General features: G+C 34.6%; 1 long non-coding RNA gene across 2 annotated transcripts; it reads left to right on the forward strand.

The window, feature by feature from the left end:
• The first annotated feature begins 9,129 nt into the window (after positions 1 to 9,129).
• Positions 9,130 to 13,020, forward strand: LOC129438375 (uncharacterized). Of its 2 annotated transcripts, none has more exons than XR_012367569.1 (6): positions 9,130 to 9,218; positions 10,775 to 10,902; positions 11,906 to 11,932; positions 12,033 to 12,054; positions 12,136 to 12,183; positions 12,445 to 13,020. It is a non-coding gene; the product is annotated as an uncharacterized lncRNA (long non-coding RNA). The 2 variants fall into 2 exon arrangements; XR_008642535.2 differs by having other exon boundaries at positions 12,139 to 12,183.
• The last annotated feature ends 2,828 nt before the right edge of the window (positions 13,021 to 15,848 follow it).

Below are 15,848 nucleotides of genomic sequence, written 5' to 3' on the forward strand. Positions count from 1 at the left end.
TGACTGGATGTATCTTTTAATACTTTGCTCTCCTATTGACTCTGACCTATCAGTGTGGCTCTCATGAAAAAAAAGTGAAGACCACTGATCTATAGGCCTACAATTGAAAAATACCCAACCACACATCCAGGTTGCACAGGATGTTGGTAGCTGACTGCAGCAGAATGCTCTGTCATATTATAGCGCACTTTGTGTTCATATGTACTTTAGGTCTACTTCCTTTCTTAGCTTGCATAAAAAACGTTGTCAGTGCATGAGAAGTAATGATCAAACTAATGCCGAGAAATGCCAAAAATGAGGTGGATGAACACAAAGCCTAAATACTGTGTTTCATTGTAGTCGACTGATGTTAAAAATAGTGTTACTATTCTTATATTAAAATGCAAATGTTTGAATGCACAAATGACGAAAAAATATGTAATGGCAGGAAACACTTTCACTGCAATTCGTTATTAGCAATAAAATCTCAATTCAGACTGTTGTAAAGCAGCTATTGTTAGTTTTGGCATGGTAAAAACCACTCTGATGTTAACAAAAATAAGGTCACAAAACAGCCAGTTTTTCCATACCTTAATAAATATACAAAAAAGCTTTGGTTCACAGAGTTAATGGTTTGCTGGTAATGTCATTTCAGAATACACACTATTATTAAGACACACCAGCACACCAAAACTAAACAGAAGAAACTTGTGGAAACATCAAAACACAGACGGGTACACACCATTGGAATGTGGTTGATTTGTCAAAACAAGCAAGCTGCAGATAAGCATAATGTTAAAACTGTAACTAGGTCAGGCTGTTTTGTTTCACTTTTATTTAACTTTATATTCACTTCTTTTTGTATATTTCAGGTGTTTGTAGCTGGTATCATCATAATTATTATAATGTATGTTGTTATATTATAATGTATTATAATAATGCACTACATAGTTTTAATGATGATTATTATTAGAGTTATGGCCTTGTGATGGACTGTCCATCTATCCGGGCATAATACATGTACAAATTGCTGTTTCCAATGTGTATGAGATTTACCTGATAGTATAGCGAACAGAGAAAGAAAGAAAGGTTAGAAGAAAGAATTTTATAATAATAATAATTAATAATTTGTTACATTTATATAGCGCTTTAACATATGAAAGGGGATTCTCCTCAACCACCACCAATGTGCAGCATCCACCTGGATGATGCGACGGCAGCCATATTGCGCCAGAACGCCCACCACACACCAGCTTACTAGTTGAGAGGAGACAGAGTAATATAGCCAATTAGTATGAGGGGATAATTAGTAGGCCAACGGGTAAGTTTAGCCAGGATGCCAGGGTACACCCCTACTCTTTTTCAAAGGACATCCTGGGATTTTTAATGGCCACAGTGAGTCAGAAACGAATTTAAGAAATGCACGTTTAAAACCTTGCAAACATCAAGAAACTATAGGGGGAGGGGGCACAAATTCTTTCTGTGGGAATGCCCCCCTTTGCCCCTCATGGCGCCAGGCCTGAACTTGTAAAACTGGTCTTTATTCAGTCTGTTTGTATTCGTTTAGAATGCCCTTCCCTTAAGTTATAAAAACACATTCAGTTGCACTTGAACTGTTTCAGTAAAAGGTTTTCAGTAATTGACATACAATAGCTCACTGAAGAGGAAAACATACTGACCTTACATTTCCATCACAGGTTGTACTTTTTCATTTAATTGAAAATTTTGAATGATTTAATATATTTTTTAATGTTGTTGTTCATTATGTGGCTTATCATCATTTTGTAAGTATTGTTGAATTTAAGCAGCTGCTAAATGATAATATGTAATAATAGCTGTTGACCTTGCCCAGATTTCACCAGTGCAGCGGTGGAAATAGAAGCAATGTTTTGAATGTGATGTAATGTTTTGTTATGTTTTATAAATCATATGCAACACATTTTGAATGAAGAACTAAATAAAAGATGAATTGAAGTAACATCATATTCATATTTACAGGATTTCTGTGGCATATACTGTACTCTATTCTCTTGGCTACTTACAAGGTGAGGCACTTGACTTACACATCTGGTAAAATCTTCGTTTTTAAAGCTGTCGTTGCTGCCGATTATGTTATTAGTCAGCGACTGTGTGGTCTGTGGTGCTACGCAAGACTAATGTTTTGGTTTTTGTAATATTACAATTTTTTTGTGCATAGCTACATATTTTAACAAAGACACACCACTGTTCTTGCATCTGCCAATGGAAACGACCATAACCACAGAACCAAAAAATTATTATCAAATCAAAAATGTAATCAAGTAAAAGTAAAAGTATCAATCAAATTACTTACTTGAGTAAGAGTAAAAAAGTACTCAAGTTGTTAGTACGCACAGCATGCATATGAACTATTCTTATATCGCACACGCCTTCATCTGCTTCTTCTTTCATCTACACGCGCTAAAGAGTGATTGGCAGCCATTTCTTTGCAATGCACACAGCCTCTCTAACCTTTTGCGAGACTTTATTTATTACCATTTGACAGTAGCGTAGTAATGCCGCCAAATGTAGCGAAGTAAAAGTAAAAATTTTCACTAGAAATGTACTTGAGTAAGAGTAAAAGTACCTTGTTTCTCATCAGCAGGGCGGAAAGAATAAGGAAGAATGGGGGAGTAAAAGTAACTTTAACTTTAACAACTTTTAATATTAGAGATTTGTTCATTTGCATTTGTGACCCACTGGATATTGACCCACATAGATATCATAGAATATTTTTTAAAATGTCATGTATCAGTGTTTCCCCCCATTACAGCAGGGCATAATTGTAATAATTTTCGAGTTCTTCCATGCCTGTATTTTCTTTTTATGCCTGTATTTTTTTTTTCAGTTATTGCAGAAATAACCACACCAGTCAGTAGTGATGATACCACTGGATGAATTGGCAAAGTTGGCAATAATGACAATAATAGCAATAATATTAGGAATAGCAGGAATAATAGCAGTTGTGATAATAGTAAGTGACAGTCCTATACACTACCACTTATATAATATGCATTTATAAGATTTATAATATTTTTTGCTTTAACAGGACAAATGCACTTTATTTATGCATGCACAAAATATAGTTCCTGCATCAGATGAGTTATGTTTGGACCTGCACTGTTAAAAATATATATGTTATGATTAAATTAGATGTGTAAGTCATTAAATCCAACTTTATATTACAGTATCCAAAGACACAAAAAACACTGCACTTTGAAAAGTGCTTTCACAGCTGTGATTTCAGGTGCTTAAAAACACTTTGGTGAACACACAGCTGATTTTATTTACTCTTTCTGACTTAAGACTGTGGATTATGACTTTTCTTCTTTCATTAGAAAACTACAATTTTATAAAAAAAAAAAAAACAGATGATGGAGTGAATAATGAAAAAGTGGTCAATAAGAGTCCAGATTAGATGGGAACTTCTTCAATGAAGTTTAGGGTTGGATCTTAGAGTGAGACCTTAAGAAGCTTCTTGATAAAATAATAAAAGAACATTTTTACAAATGGTGACTACACTAAATATGCTAAAATACACCATATTTTTAATTTATTAAAGATGCGTTCTGACACAGCTTAATTCATATAGTTACATTTGTGTTATGATGTGTTTATGATGAGTTTACAATGGTTCTCTAATATCTATTATTAAAAATGAGTAATTTTTACACTGCAGTTTAGGTCTACTTACTCTTAGACAGTAATTGTTATGTCTTTTCAAATAAATATAAGGTTCATATTCATATTGTTAATTTAATTGTTTTCCCAGTGTTGTCTGAAAAAAAAGAAAAAGGTAAAATTTCAATATATATTTTGTCATTTTAGTTTAACTAAGGAAGCACCACTTTCTTTGATCTGTGTATGTTTATATGTATTTGTGTTTTTTTTCTACAGTGTTGTTTTAGGATACAACCCACTGGTAAGATTCATGTTATTTATCAATTACAAAACTTTATTTTACAGTACGTGTACTTACCTTGTACATTCGTGCTAAATGTGTTGTACTTACAGCCAAATGTTTGGTACTTACGTTTGAGTATCTATATGCTAATTAAATGGTATCATTACCAGTGGTACATACTTGGAAGTTATTATTTGACTCTAGATAGGTACCAGATACATACTTGTAGTGTAGGTATACTGTAACCAACAAGAACAGCCTGATCTCATGAATTTCTGTGGGATAGTCACAGAATTTTTTGCTAATTTTTCCGTGGCGTTCTCACGGATTGGTTGCTTGGCTGTTTTGTCCTATTTTCTTGCCATGGTCGCTTCGGTTTAGGATTAGATTTACATAAAATGACATCCTTACCCAAACCCAACTCTAACCCCAACGCCAGGTGACAATTGTTTAAAGTTTAGAAATTATAAAAGAATAAATCAGAAAAAATAGTATAAACCAATACTTAAAGTGACATACTAACGCAAACACCAAATCTAACCCTAAACCGAAGAGACAATGGTTTGAAAATAGGAAAAAGCAGTTAAGTAACCAATCCGTGACAATGCCACGTAAAAATGACAGTCCGTGACTGTCCCACGGAGATTTGTGAGATCATGTTGAACAAGAGACACTACTGTACTTGTAATGGATGTATAGTTTAAGTGTTTGGTGCTTACAGGCAGGTGTGGGTTGGTGGCAGGTACTTATAGTCTACACATAGCTAATAAAAACACTACTACTGTACTTACAACTTTAATGTGCATGGTAAATGTATAGTACAGGCCAGTGTACGTTAATGATCAGCACATATAGTGTATGTATACTGTAAGTAATGAGTAACACTACAGTATTTATAAATTGTATATACTGAACATGGCAAGTGTGTAGTACTTACAGGCCAGTTGTAAGTTAATGAAAGGCACTTATAGTTAAAGTAAATGATAACTAATAACAAAATTAGTTATAATATTGCTGTTGTGCCATTTTTGTACTCTTGTGTCTTTGTCCTTTATTGTACCCTTTAAACGGTCTCAATCTCCCGGTCCGCGGGCCGCAGAGATGGGGAGGGTAGGCCGCAGAAAGATTTTTATTCACTTTTAATTAAAATGTTTAAGGGTTTTACCAAAATGGTACATCAGTATTAGTATCAGTTTGTTATTAGTTATCATATACGAACACTATAAGTACCTGTTATTAATGTAATGGCCTGTAAGTACAACACACTTAACATGTACATACAATTTGTAAGTACAGTAGTATTTGTTATTTGTTATCATATATATATATATATATATATATATATATATATATATATATATATATATATATATATATATATATATATATATATATATATATATATATATATATATAAATATATATATATATATATATATATACACTATAAGTACCTGTCATTAACCCACACTTGCCTGTACTGTAAGTTCTAAAAAATATATTGTACATTAATTTGTAAATACAGTAGTGTTTCTTGTTAGTTACAGTATACCTATACTAGAATTATTTATCTGGTATTACCTAGTACTTATCTAAAGTTACATAATAATTACCAAGTATGTACCACTGGTAAGTACAATAATTACACAATTTAATTACCATGTAGATACTCATAAGTAAGTACCACACATTTGTCTGTAATACAACATATTTACCATATATGAACAAGGTAAGTACACATACTGTAAAAAAGTGCTACCTTGCTTTTATTCTTGATTTGGCTGGAAAGTTATGTCTTAACTGGCAAAAATTACAGCAGGACCGGCAGAACAACACCCACTGACTAATGTCAGAGAAGACACCAGTGGTAGGACACTTCATTCTATATAACAAAATGTATTTTGGTACTATTTTTGACCAAAAAGTTTGGTACTATATTTGACTAAAGTTATATCTTGAAAATTTAACCTGCATAAACAGCTATAATATATATTATTTCAACTTAAGATTATTGTTATATAGAATTTGGATCTCTAATGATATGTCAATTTTTATGAAGTTGCTGTGTGAAGGCACTGAAGCAAACAGATTTGGTCCTTCGGAGACTAAGAAGATTAACAGTGGCTGTCTATAGCAGCATTTGGACAACAATTGAAACTCCGTTTCAGTTTTCATTTTGGGTGTCATTTTAAGGACATTTGGTATTACAGTTGAAGTAAAACACATCTTTTTGAACACAAAAATGCAGTGTGTCTGCTCCTTAAGAGATATATACAGTATATTAACCCTCTGGGGTCTAAGGGGTTTTTAGAGCCCTGGGGAAGTTTTGACCTGCACTGACATTTGTGTTTTTTTTTCAGTTGTTTAAAAACATATTAATGGCAAGAGTCTCATAACACTGTGTTCAGCACAAACTGGGCTACAATAAATAATGAACATTAAACATTTACAAGCATCAACATTCTGGGAAACAAAATCTGAAGCAAAAAAACAGAAAAAGGTTGATGATGATTTCTGGTTCCCAGAATGCTTTGCATGAGGCTGTTATATAGTTTTATTCTGTAAAGATAAAGACTTGTTAATATGAACAAACTCTTGCCAGTAAATAACATAAATGTAAATCTACCCATCTACAGTAAATTACCGGCAACCCAGCTGCAATAACATTGTAATTTCTACTGATTTTTTTACAGTGTATGTGTGTGCCCGTCGTGTGTACAGTTTGACCGTTTGTCTTTACAGCAGCTACAGCACATGAACCAAAATATGAAATTAGCATTAGAAAAAATTATTAAAGTTTAAATCAGCATCAGGGCAAGTGAGAACAATAGAGGTATAGCAAACATAGCAAAAGTCTGAAATTTCACTTTGCTTCCCCCACAGTGTTTTAGAAGCATTTGCATTGTGGTTGTACATGTATGCATGTTATGTAAAAATATACATTTCTCCTTACTATATTGATACACAGGGTAAGAAATTGGGAAGAATGCTGATGGTGTTTTGATGCAAATCTTCCTGTTAAAACAAATAAATAAATAAATAAATAAATAAATAAATAAATAAATAAGTAAATAAATAAATTGTCACATCTTTTCTATCTATGTGGGAACTACTGTAGTTACTGTCTCAACAAACACTCATCAAGAAGAGCAATGAGAAAATGGGGTTGAAAAGCAATATGAAAAATCACAGGGAGAAACCTGGTGGTGATAGGGTCCTTTTTTGGGGCTGTTACACCAAAACTAGATGAATAACTGTAACTAGATAAATAACTAGATAAACAATGAATATAGAATTTAAGCAAAGATTTAAATTCTACTGAAACACTGCTGTTCTGCATCCTTATGTGCTTACTGGTACTCAGATAAGAGTTTTTTTTACATGCTAAAGATCATTTCATTGTAATGTTGAATTTACTTAATTTTATTATGGCAAGAAAATGCACACAATAAATTTATCTAACTCCAGATATATTTTTTAAGTTGAGTGTACTTATATTTTATAAGTAATCAGATTCATTATTTTCATAATTGTAGCTAAACTATTTTGAGTAGAATTTTATGTTCGGTACACTAAAATTAATTATGTGCAACCAGATCAATTTAATGGTTTAATTTCTACATACTAAGATGAAGTTTAATCCATTCGTTTTTTTATTTCTTATTCTATCTTAAAATTCCACATTTAACTGTCATATTATGTTAAGCAAATAAGAAGAGACTCAGTAGGTCTCAGTACTTGCATAAGCACAGTTACTGCTTCATGGTTGTCATCGTGTCACCTATTGTCTATACACAAGCACCACTCTTCTGAATGATGGTAACCACAAAACTCAATACAGAAACTCTTCTAAATCGCAAAGATAATGTAACCTAACACTAACAAGTCTTTCTTTTTTGTCAAAAACACAAAAATAGTGTTTAATTTCAAGTGCAGGCCCATGTAAAGCATGCTGGGAAGTACAAGTCCACTGCCTAGTTAGTTATATTTACTTAAATAATTCAAGTAGTTTAACACAAAATTATTTTATAAATATTGATAACATGATAAAATTAAGTGAAATTTACTCAATAATAATTTGTTAATTTAGAATGACTTAATCTTTTTTTTACTTTTTTAATAGAATTTAAATTTAGATTTTTTTTTTAAGTAAATTTACTAAGGCAGAGCTGTAAGATGATACCCTGACCACAGAAAGCATCAACACTCACTTTGAATAAAGAGTAAGCAAAGCACAGTACAACATACTCTACAACTTTTAACATGTTTTCTTTAAATGAGAGTTACATTTTACATTTACATTTGGGCAAGACGCTTTTTTTCAAAGCGACTTACAAAGATAAGGGAACAATAAAGCGATGCAAGTTTTCACTATTTCGATGAGAGAAAAAGAAAGTGTTCATCTCCTGAATGGGTGGCTCAACATACTGCATTGCCTAAAGACAAAAAATGACACATTTCAGCTCTTTTAAATCGAATTTGACTTCTTCTACTTTCTCCCTTCCAGTTAACAGCAGTTCACAGATGGGCAGTTTCGTATTTGCATTGTCAGAAAAAAATGTGAAAAATATTATCTTGACACTAGCCTCAAAGATACTTATGTAGATCTGCTGTCTTGGTTAGGTTTTTGTAGCTATAAAAGAAGTTTAGACAAGCAAAAGCTCTTTGTATTATGTGCTTGAAAGATGCATGATGAGATGTGATGATTAAGCTAATCAAGAGAAATGCCAATAATGAGATAAATAAACACAAAGCCTAAAAACTGTGTTTCATAATCAGCTGATTTTGAAAATAAGATTTATCTGTTGTTATGTTAAAATGCAAATGTTTAAATGTACAAATGATGAAAAAAGACAGGAAACACTTTCACTACTCATTATACTGTAAAAAATCTTTGCTGCTTTAAATCTTTTATCTAATCAACTCAGATTTAAAAGTCACTTACCATTATTTAGCTATTCCAATATGTCAACTTCATTTTATAAATTGTAACAACTCATCTCTAGTCAAGATAAATAATAGTGAGTTGAAATGACTTGTAAATCTGAGTTGTTAAAAAATTAAATTCTTCAAATTCTTTATGGGGTGGCACGTCCCCCTTTGCCCCCTCGTGGCCCTGCATGGGCCTGTAAACAGGTGAGTTTGTAAAACTGGTTACACTGGTTTTTCATTGTCTGTTTGTATTCGTGTAGAATGCCCATCCCTTAAGTTATAAAAAACACATTCAGTTGCATTTGAACTGTTTCAGTAAAAGGTTTACAGTAACTGAGTAGCTCACTGAAGAGGAAAACATACTGACATTACATTTGCATCACAGGTTGTACTTTTCATTTAATTGAAAATTATAAATGATTTAATATTTGAATTTGAATGTTGTTGTGGTTTTTGGTTAAATTTGGGATATGATATCCATCTGGTTGGAAATATGATTATGTGGCTAATCAGTATTTGTAAGTCTCTGTGGTGCTACGCTAGATTAATGTTGCAAAAAAGGATGTGTCGTTTTTGATAATATAACATTTTTTTTGTGTTAACAAGGACACACCACTATTCTTGCACCAGCACAATGGAGATAACCATAACAACAGAACCTAACAAATCTTATTAAATGTCTTGATATTTTGTGAGCAAAAATGTGTCCTTGAAAATGCAGATGGGCTGATCTCTGCACTAAATTGCAGTGCTGTAGTTGGATAGTGCAGATTAAGGGGAGGTATTATCCCCTTCTGACATCACAAGGGGGGCCACATTTCAATGACCAATTTTTTTACATGCTTGCAGAGAATGGTTTACCAAAACTAAGTTACTGGGTTGATCTTTTTCACATTTTCTAGTTTGATAGAAGCACTGGAAAGGCAATTATAGCACTTAAACATGGAAAAAGTCTGATTTTCACGAAATGTCATGATCAGTCACATGCACGCCTATGTTGTAGGAAGCAATGCTGCAAGCCAATTTAGTTGCATAACTTGTCACTAAAGTTAAATGCTCTTCTTCAAACAATGAATTTCTGATAAAGAGATTCATAAAGGAATATATTGTTCATTCTGATTTGCATTTTTGCCAGCTTCAGTCTGTGTGCATGAACTCTCACTGCAACTTCCGCCATCTGTTGGTAGACTTTGTGGTCTGAAAGTATTGTGTAGATTTATGGACTGCCATAGACTCAAATGGTTAAATATGCACTCTAAAAATGCTGTTTTTTTTCCAATATGAAAATAACCTAAAAAAAAAGGTGCTACAAAAGGTCATTCACAGCAGTGCCAGAGCAGCCAATTTTAACTTCTCAGTAAAACATTTAGTCAAAAATTCTTAAAATAACAATTTCTTTCTTACCTTTTAATAGACATTTACATTTAGGCATTTAGCAGACGCTTTTGTTTAAAGCGGCTTACAGAGATTAGAAAACAATGAAAGCGACGTGTCGTAGGGAGGCAATAGTACAAAAAAGTGTTTATGACAAGATACAAGTTTTCACTGTTTCTAAATGAGAAAAGAGGGGAGATGGAGACTGCGTCAGCTATCTCCCTGATGCATGTCTGGGCTTCATAATACTCCCTTACTCAACGCCCTCCTCCTCCGAAACCTCAGGAGGAGGGCCGAGCAAGTGATAACATTAAACAATGCTTATCTTTAATCTTTACTCTGTTTTTGGGAATTAATAGCCCAATTTGGGGTTTTATTAGTCTTGTTTTAGAGTTATGGCCTCAATAAGTGGGCTGATATTTTTGATCCACTGGATTTTGACCCAGATAGATATTATTTAAATATGTTTTCTAAATGCATAATAAATTCATATCCCTATGTTTTCCCCGATTAAAACAGGGGATAATTGGTTTCAAGTTTATTCATGTCTGTATTTTCTTTTTGCAGAAATAACCACACCAGTAGTGATACCAGGAGCAGAAATGGGAGTATCTGAAATGTTTGGTAATATAGTAATAATGGCAATAGTTGACGTAGCAGCAGGACTAGCAGTAGTAATAGCAGTTGTAATAATAGTAAGTGACAGTCCTATATACTTTGCATTTTTATTACTTATTGCTTTGACAGCACATGCTGGGTCAGTGAAGGACTAAATGCACTTTAAAATGTATGCATGCACAAAATCTACAAAATCCGCTACTTATAGACCGAAAAATACGGTATATATAAATACAAACACATGTATGTATAATTTTAAGGAAAAAAAGATATTGATATAATAAATATTTATATTTATATATGATATAAATTATATGTAAACGTACAAATGTTGATACACATGCAAATATTTCTTAAATATATACATGCATGTGTGTGCATTTATGTTTACATAATTATTATACACATTACACACACAATTATGTAAACAAAAACTTTTATTCTGCAAACCATTAGCTCCAAACTTAACTTAAAAACAAGTTGAAATTGTTTAACTTAATTTGTTATTTCAACTTAACACAAGTCAAAGCTTAAAATAATAGGTTGAATTGACTTGCAAAACCAAATTGTTATAACTTCATGCAGCTTGCCCAGCAAGTCAGATTCATGAATTATTATTAATTTCTTATAGTTTAACAATACTTTAATAATTATTTAAAATGCGATTTGTTTCGTCATGCATTAACATTATGTTCTTCTTCCTGATCATTTCTCTGTCTGTCAGGACTAAAACAAGCAGGGCACTTTTACATTGAATTTATAAAAAAAAAAACAGCTGTTTATAACACATTATGACACATTTAAACAACATAAGCCTGAGATTGTCCAGTTAACAGGACATCTTAATAACTTGACACTCGACTTTTAAATGTGATGTGCTTTAGTTACTGTAGATACCTGACAACGAGGCATGAAATATTTTTTTTAGATTAGATTAGATGTGTAAATCATTAAATCCAAACTTATATTACAGTATTTTAATCTTAAAAAGTATTGTACAGTTTTTAAAAGTTGTGTAATGGATTCTAGGAAATGATTATTGCATTCATATTTATATTTTTAATTTAATTGCTTTCCCAGTGCTGTTGTCTGAAAAAAAAGAAAAAGGTAAAATTTCAATATATATTTTGTAAATTTAGTTTAACTAAGGAACCACCAATTTCTTTGATCTGTGTATGTTTATATGTATTTGTGTTTTTTTCTACAGTGTTGTTGGAGGCAACCCAGTGGTAAGATTCATGTTATATATCCATTACAAAGCTTTGTTTTTATTCTTGATTTGGCTGGAAAATTATGTCTTAAAAATACAGCAGGACTGGCAGAGCAACACCCCTTGCATTATGTTGAAAACACCAGCGGTAAGAAACACTTAATTCTGGATAACAAAATATATTATGGTATTTGACTATAAAATTATGTCTTGAAAATTTAACCTGCAAAAATGATACTACTACTATATGCTACTAAAATGAAAAGGTGGTTTTTCGATAAATAATTACATCTGAAAGGGGACATTGCATGGAAATCTGACATTTTCCTTTAAGTGCATTTTCCTTTTGCATTTAAGTGCAAATACAGTACAATCGTATAACATACGGTTTTAATTGTTTCTCTATAAGGATAAAGATGAAGATTAACTCAAGGGAACGAGCGACAGAAAGAGAGAGAGAAACAATGTGACTGTATTGACCTTCATCAATATAGCATAAACATATTGTTTTATATGTTTCTCTGGGTATAAAGAATAGGAGGATTAATGCACTGCACACGACATAGAGTAGCAAAAGCTCTTGTAACACCACCCTCCTCTGAAAAGCCAGCTGCCAGTGAAAGCTCATTTGGATTTAAAGGACATACCAAAAAGGTGTCATTTTTGCTCACACCTATGAAGAGCCTATTTTGACATGCTATAATAAATGATCTATGGTGTATTTTGAGCTAAACCTTTACATACGGACTATGGAGACACCAGAGACTTATTCTACATCTTGTAAACAGGGGCTTGAAATGCTCCTTCAAGGTTATTGTTTATATAATTTGCATCTCTAATGATGTCAAATATGACTTAGTCTTCCAAAGACTAAGAAAACTTAGGGGGCGTCTGTAGCAGCATTTGGACAACAATTTTGGGTTTTGAACCAAACCTTTTGTAAAATGGTTACATTTTTAAGGATATTTAATATTACAATTGAAGTAAAAACTGTAACAATAGGGACTGCATTACCCATAATGCACAGGAGAGCGCGGTGTGATGATGTATGTGGGAGGGAGCGGAAGAATAAACAGTTGTTCACCATGTGAGTTGGACATGACGGTGTACTGCGTGTTTATTAAGAAAGCACATAGATTATAATACATGGTGTCAGAAGTGAACCTAAAGACTAGGTTACAGAGAACCGCGGGCATAAAGCAAACTGCATGATGGCTGTTGCAGCAGTGCAGATATCGCATCCAGAACCGTTTGATTTCTCAAATTCGGCGGAGTACCCGAGATGGATCAGACGGTTCGAGCGCTTTCGTCTAGCGTCTGGATTAAATGAAAAGACAGAGGAATACCAGATAAACTCCTTGTTATATGCCATGGGAGACGAAGCAGATGATATCTTCGCTCTATTACCGTTGGGTGAGTCAGACCGAAAGAAATATGATTCTGTGGTGGAAGCATTCAGACAACACTGTGTCGGTAAACACAACGTCATATTTGAACGGGCTCAGTTTAATCGGCGATGCCAAAACAACGGTGAAAATGTAGAGGCTTTCATAACAGCAGTACACAAGCTGGCAGAACACTGTAATTTCGGGGCATTAAAAGAGGAGTTAATCCGAGACAGGATAGTTGTAGGCATCAGTGACAGAAGACTGTCAGAACGTTTACAGCTGGACGCGGAGCTAACGTTAGCCAAAGCTATCCAAACAGTGCGCCAAAATGAAACAGTCAAGAAACAACAAGCAGTGCTACACGGAACAGACACACCAGTCACTCACAGTTTGAATATGGATGCAATCAGACATAATGCTTCAAGCAATAAAATGGTCCAGTATAAGAGACAGGACAGATATCAGGATGATAAAAAGAAACAAAAGTCAATACAAAAAGACTGTGGTAGATGTGGACTAGGAAAGAAACATTCATGGAAAGACTGCCCGGCAAAAAATGCTGAGTGCCGAAAATGTAAGAAAAAGGGTCATTACGCGGTTGTGTGTCGGACGTACAAATTGGACTCTGTTTCACAACAGGATAGAGAATCTTCAGGGAGTGAGGATTATGCTTTTCTCGGAGAACTGTCAACAGGGACTGTTACAGAATGGACCGAGACTGTCACTGTGAATGGAACTCCTGTCCATTTTAAACTCGACACAGGAGCAGCTGTGTCTGCGATCCCAGAGGACATCTTCAAAGCTAATAATTTTGGTGAGCTGAAAACACCCCCAAAAATACTGTATGGCCCAGGACACAACATTCTAGTCGTTAAAGGATGCTTCCAGTGTGTGCTGAGTGCTAAAGGGCAAAACAGCATTCAGGAAGTGTATGTTGTAAACAAACTCACAAAATCTCTTCTCGGTCTTCCCACTATTGAGGCCTTAAATCTCATTCACAGAATGGAAACAGTCACGCAACAGGACTGCGACTACATTAAAGCATTTCCATCAGTGTTTAATGGCCTAGGATTGCTGAAAGACCCATATCACATAGAGCTGCAGCAAGAGGCAATACCATACGCTTTGTCAACACCCCGCAGAGTTCCCATACCCCTCCGAACGAAAGTGAAAGAAGAGATTGACAGAATGGAGTCAATGGGTGTAATCTCAAAGGTGAGCAGCCCCACAGAATGGTGCGCAGGAATGGTTGTGGTTCCTAAAGCAAATGGTAAAATACGTATATGTGTGGACTTGACAAATCTAAACAAATGGGTCAAGAGAGAGCGCCACATTCTTCCAGCGGTTGATCAGTCTTTAGCCATGTTGTCAGAGGCTACAGTATTTACAAAACTGGATGCCAGATCAGGCTTCTGGCAGATCCCCCTCACAGAAGAATCAAGACCTCTCACCACATTCATTACTCCATTTGGCAGATATTTTTTCAATAGACTTCCATTTGGCATTGCATCGGCGCCGGAACATTTTCAAAGGCGAATGTCACAGCTGCTGGAGGATTTCAGTGGTGTCATATGTCATGCAGATGACATTCTTGTCTTCGGCCGAGACAAACTTGAACATGACCAGCGTCTGATCAAAGTCTTGACAAAACTACAATCAGTGGGACTTACCCTAAATGAAAAATGTGAGTTTGCAAAGACTGAAATGCTTTTCGTCGGACACAAAATCACAACAAAAGGGTTGGAGGCAGACCCAAACAAAGTCAATGCTATTCTGCATATGCCAGAGCCTAGGTGTGTGGCAGATGTGCGCCGAGTCCTTGGAATGGCAAATTTCCTTGCTAAATTCCTACCTCAACTTGCTTCATTCACCGTCCCGCTAAAAGAACTGCTTAAGGAGAGAAATGAATGGCTCTGGGATGAGCCACAGAGACAAGCATTTTGCAGATTAAGACAGGAATTGAGTTCACCAAAAGTGCTGGCCGCTTATTCCCCAGACAGAGAGACAAAGGTTGCTGCAGATGCATCATCTTACGGCATTGGCGCTGTGTTGTCGCAGAAACAAAACGATGGAACATGGAAGCCAGTCACATACATATCCAGGAGTCTAACCGACACAGAAAAGCGCTATGCGCAAATCGAAAAAGAAGCGTTAGCAGTGACATGGGCATGTGAGAGACTGGTTTCATTTCTACAAGGTCTGCACTTCACAATGCTTACGGACCATAAACCTCTCATACCACTGCTGGGAAGCAGAGGACTAGATGAACTCCCACCTAGAATTCTCAGATTCCGCCTTCGCTTGCTGCGCTTCAGTTTTGATATCCAGCATGTTCCAGGAAAGAACCTAATCACAGCAGACACACTCTCACGGGCACCACTAGAAGTGGGTCCATCACAGACTGACTTGCAGCTAGAAAGGGATG

This window comes from Misgurnus anguillicaudatus, chromosome 24 (genome assembly GCF_027580225.2).
Source record: "Misgurnus anguillicaudatus chromosome 24, ASM2758022v2, whole genome shotgun sequence".
NCBI lineage: Eukaryota > Metazoa > Chordata > Actinopteri > Cypriniformes > Cobitidae > Misgurnus > Misgurnus anguillicaudatus.